Source organism: Pseudophryne corroboree, chromosome 1, assembly GCF_028390025.1.
Source record: "Pseudophryne corroboree isolate aPseCor3 chromosome 1, aPseCor3.hap2, whole genome shotgun sequence".
Lineage (NCBI taxonomy): Eukaryota > Metazoa > Chordata > Amphibia > Anura > Myobatrachidae > Pseudophryne > Pseudophryne corroboree.
In genome coordinates this window covers 826,794,052-826,799,883 of record NC_086444.1, presented here as the reverse complement: position 1 = coordinate 826,799,883, position 5,832 = coordinate 826,794,052, and positions in this window count along the sequence as shown.

Genomic DNA, 5,832 nt, shown 5'->3' with positions numbered 1-5,832 from the left:
TGTTAGTAGTGTATGTATGGTGTATTGCTAGTGTCTGTCTGTGTGTGTTAGTAGTGTATGTATGGTGTATCACTAGTGTCTGTGTGTGTTAGTAGTGTATGTATGTATGGTGTATCACTAGTGTCTGTCTGTGTGTGTTAGTAGTGTATGTATGGTGTATTACTAGTGTCTGTCTGTGTGTGTTAGTAGTGTATGTATGGTGTATCTCTAGTGTCTGTGTGTGTTAGTAGTGTACGTATGGTGTATCACTAGTGTCTGTGTTAGTAGTGTATGTATGGTGTATCACTAGTGTGTGTGTGTGTGTGTGTGTGTGTGTGTGTTAGTAGTGTATATATGGTGTATCACTAGTGTCTGTCTGTGTGTGTTAGTAGTGTATGTATGGTGTATCACTAGTGTCTGTGTGTGTTAGTAGTGTATGTATGGTGTATCACTAGTGTCTGTCTGTGTGTTAGTAGTGTATGTATGGTGTATCACTAGTATCTGTGAGTGTCTTTGTGTTGGTAGTGTGTGTGCTAGTAGTGTATGTATTATGTATCACTAGTGTCTGTGTGTGTCAGTATTGTATGTATGGTGTATCGCGTGTGTGTGTGTGTGTATGTGTGTGTTAGTAGTGTATGTATGGTGTATCACTAGAGTGTGTGTCAGTATTGTATGTATGGTGTATCACATGTGTGTGTGATAGTAGTGTATGTATGTATGTATGATGTATCATGTGTGTGTGTGTGTAAGCATTGTATGTATGGTGTATCACTAGTGTCTGTGTGTGTTAGTAGTGTATGTATGGTGTATCTCTTGTGTCTGTTTGTCTGTGTGTTAGTAGTGTATGTATGGTGTATCACTAGTGTCTTTCTGTGTGTGTTAGCAGTGTATGTATGGTGTATCACTACTATCTGTGTGTCTGTGTATTGGTAGTGTGTATGGCGTACCACTAGTGTGTGTGTGTGTGTGTGTGTGTGTGTGTGTGTGTGTGTGTGTGTGCTAGTAGTGTATGTATTATGTATCACTAGTGTCTGTGTGTGTCAGTATTGTATATATGGTGTATCATGTGTGTGTGTGTGTGTGTGTGTGTGTGTGTGTGTGTGTGTGTGTGTGTGTGTGTGTGTTAGTAGTGTATGTATGGTGTATCACTAGTGTGTGTGTGTGTGTGTGTGTGTGTGTTAGTAGTGTATGTATGGTGTATCACTAGTGTCTTTGTGTGTGTTAGTAGTGTATGTATGGTGTATAACTAGTGTCTGTGTGTGTTAGTTTATGTATGGTGTATCACTAGTGTTTGTGTGTGTTAGTAGTGTATGTATGGTGTATAACTAGTGTCTCTGTGTTAGTAGTGTATGTATGGTGTATCACTAGTGTGTGTGTGTGTTAGTAGTGTATGTATGGTGTATCACTAGTGTCTTAGTAGTGTATGTACGGTGTATCACTATTGTCTGTGTGTGTTAGTAGTGTATGTATGGTGTATCACTAGTGTCTGTCTGTCTGTGTGTGTGTGTTAGTAGTATATGTATGGTGTATCACTAGTGTCTGTCTGTGTGTGGTAGTAGTGTATGTATGGTGTATCACTAGTGTGTGTGTGTGTGTGTGTGTGTGTGTGTGTTAGACACTAGTGATACACCATACATACACTACTAACACACACACACACACACACACACACACACACACACACTAGTGATACACCATACATACACTACTAACACACACAGACAGACACTAGTGATACACCATACATACACTACTAACACACAGACAGACACTAGTGATGCACCATACATACACTACTAACACACACACACACACACACACACACACACACACACAGACACTAGTGATACACCATACATACACTACTAACAGAGACACTAGTGATACACCATACATACACTACTCACACACACACACACACACACACACACACACACACACAGACAGACACTAGTGATACACCATACATACACTACTAACACACACAGACAGACACTAGTAATACACCATACATACACTACTGTCTGTGTGTGTTAGTAGTGTATGTATGGTGTATCTCTAGTGTCTGTGTGTGTTAGTAGTGTACGTATGGTGTATCACTAGTGTCTGTGTGTGTGTTAGTAGTGTATGTATGGTGTATCACTAGTGTCTGTGTGTGTGTGTGTGTTAGTAGTGTATGTATGGTGTATCACTAGTGTCTGTGTGTGTTAGTAGTGTATGTATGGTGTATCACTAGTGTCTGTGTGTTAGTAGTGTTTGTATGGTGTATCACTAGTGTCTGTGTGTGTGTGTTAGTAGTGTATGTATGGTGTATCACTAGTGTCTGTGTGTGTTAGTAGTGTATGTAGTGTAGTAGTGTATGTATGGTGTATCACTAGTGTCTGTCTGTGTGTGTTTGTAGTGTATGTATGGTGTATTACTAGTGCCTGACAGACAGACACTAGTAATACACCATACATACACTACTAACACACACAGACAGACACTAGTGTCTGTCTGTGTGTGTTAGTAGTGTATGTATGGTGTATCACTAGTGTCTGTCTGTGTTAGTAGTGTATGTATGGTGTATCACTAGTGTCTGTCTGTGTGTGTTAGTAGTGTATGTATGGTGTATCACTAGTGTGTGTGTGTGTGTGTGTGTGTGTGTGTGTGTGTGTGTGTGTGTGTGTGTGTGTGTGTGTTAGTAGTGTATGTATGGTGTATCACTAGTGTCTGTCTGTGTGTGTTAGTAGTGTATGTATGGTGTATCACTAGTGTCTGTGTGTGTGTTAGTAGTGTATGTATGGTGTATCACTAGTGTCTGTGTGTGTTAGTAGTGTATGTATGGTGTATCACTAGTGTCTGTGTGTGTTAGTAGTGTATGTATGGTGTATCACTAGTGTGTGTGTGTGTGTGTGTGTGTGTGTGTGTGTGTTAGTAGTGTATGTATGGTGTATTACTAGTGTCTGTCTGTGTGTGTTAGCAGTGTATGTATGGTGTATCACTAGTGTCTGTGTGTGTTAGTAGTGTATGTATGGTGTATCACTAGTGTCTGTCTGTGTGTGTTAGTAGTGTATGTATGGTGTATCACTAGTGTCTGTCTGTGTGTGTGTTAGTAGTGTATGTATGGTGTATTACTAGGGCTTAGCGGACTGGAAGGGGGAAGAGTCTGGATCAATTTTAAAACGACCCCCTCCCCCCCCCCCCCCCCACCACCACCACCACCAAAGGAGAAGTCTAGATTCGCCCCTGGGCATATCGCTCCTTTCTTCGTTACACATGACGCAGTGGTTAGCTTTAGCGCTAGGTTTCGTGTGCAGCACATCAAACCTGGCAACGTCGCTAGCGACTGCAGGCAACCTCATTTCGGGCACTGTGCAATATGTACAATATGTCATTCTGAATTAGCCAAAAATGACATGTCCCAGTGTGTACCCGGCTATAGATGAACAACGCTCAGGCTTTAAGTTTCTTCTCTCCTGCAATATTATACTTCAGAAATAACGTGTTGTCATTTATTCAGTTTTACTGTACATTATTCATGTTCCGTGTATAGACAGGAGTTGAAAAATAAACACAAGGGTTTCACGTTTGGCTAGAAGTCATCTCTTTATTTCGCACCTTGTTTGTTTGAATTTGGGATTGCTGGAAACACTTCCAAACAGTAATGTGTATTTAATAACAGGTTTGCTCAGTTATAATGGGAGTGTGTGTTTACCAGACATCACACTTCCTGGACTCCTATGCCATCTGAGAAGTGAGACTTTGTCAAGCTACGTTACAGCCACAGCTGCTGGATCTTTATTGTTACTTGTAGAAAAGGCTCCACTTGCTGCTTTGTGCTGGGACAATCACCCAGCATTCCATTAGAATTACCTGGGGCAAGACCGCCAACATTGCCCAGTTCCATCTGGTTTCTCTTGGATAACTTATGTTCACAATCAGAAACAGGGTAAGGCAGGTGTATTAATGTGTAGAACAAGTGGAAGCAAACTTCTGCCACCCCCATAATGATGTCTAGATACTGTATAAAGCAATCAATTATAACACAGATATTCCTAGACAATGTAAGGTAACAAAATAATGCAACCATACCATGCAGTCACACACTGGGAATAGCTGCAAAGCTGAAAATGGGAGATTACACTTGATTGAAATGAAACATATTATGGATAAACTGAACAGATTAGATTTATGGTGCAAGGGATGTTTTTAATGTGTGACATTAAGAAAAAGATATACTTTATACTTGCAAAGTGACATGGTTAAGGTGTTCTTTCGAAGACTAAACCATTGGAACATTGAGAAGTGGTCATACACTGTTTGTTTTGGGGGGGTGTATGGATATAAGCATGCCTCCTAACGTTTTTCACGGTCTGCCCTGCTGTCCCACCTGCGGGTCGCAGTGTCCCACGGGTGGGGGGGCAGTTGGGAGATCCCCCCCCCCCCCCCGGTCACTCGGCATCACTCGAGCAGCGGTGAATAGATGCTGTGCCCATGCGCACAGCATCTATTCCCCGACAAGAGAGGGACAAGGGGCATGGCCAGCAGCTCACTGAGCGCTGTCCATGCCCCCAAAGTGACTTGCGATCGCAGCCTTTCCTGTCATACTAACGTTTGTACTAGTGATGTGCACCGGAAATTTTTCGGATATTTTGTGTTTTGGTTTTGGATTCGGTTCCGCGGCCGTGTTTTGGAGGTGCACCAAGGTCGCTGGATGGCTAAGCTAAGCAACCCAAGTGGCCGACACAAACACCTCGCCCATCTAGAAGTGGCACTGCAGTGTCAGACAGGATGGCACTTCAAAAAATAGTCCCCAAACAGCACATGATGCAAAGAAAAAAAGAGGTGCACCAAGGTCGCTGGATGGCTAAGCTAAGCGACCCAAGTGGCCGACACAAAACACCTGGCCCATCTAGGAGTGGCACTGCAGTGTCAGACAGGATGGCACTTCAAAAAATAGTCCCCAAACAGCACATGATGCAAAGATAAATGAAAGAAAAAAGAGGTGCAAGATGGAATTGTCCTTGGGCCCTCCCACCCACCCTTATGTTGTATAAACAGGACATGCACACTTTAACAAACCCATCATTTCAGCGACAGGGTCTGCCACACGACTGTGACTGAAATAACTGGTTGGTTTGGGTCCCCACCAAAAAAGAAGCAATCAATCTCTCCTTGCACAAACTGGCTCTACAGAGGCAAGATGTCCACCATCTCCTCATCGTCCGATTCCTCACCCCTTTCACTGTGTACATCCCCCTCCTCACAGATTATTAATTCGTCCCCACTGGAATCCACCATCTCAGGTCCCTGTGTACTTTCTGGAGGCAATTGCTGGTGAATGTCTCCACGGAGGAATTGATTATAATTCATTTTGATGAACATCATCTTCTCCACATTTTCTGGAAGTAACCTCGTACGCCGATTGCTGACAAGGTGAGCGGCTGCACTAAACACTCTTTCGGAGTACACACTGGAGGGGGGCAACTTAGGTAAAATAAAGCCAGTTTCTGCAAGGGCCTCCAAATTGCCTCTTTTTCCTGCCAGTATACGTACGGACTGTCTGACGTGCCTACTTGGATGAGGTCACTCATATAATCCTCCACCATTCTTTCAATGGTGACAGAATCATATGCAGTGACAGTAGACGACATGTCAGTAATTGTTGGCAGGCATGATATAAGTGTATTTTTAGAAAAAAAATTAGTTATTTGTTTTTAGAATTGATATTTATGTTATTCCTCAGGACATGTTTGTCACTTACAGTCATATGGTAAAGTGAACTTATAGACACATGTATGCCAATGTAATAACACTTAACTGACACATTTACCCCCCAACCCGCTCAGAAATTCTCATTTTTTTCCCCAA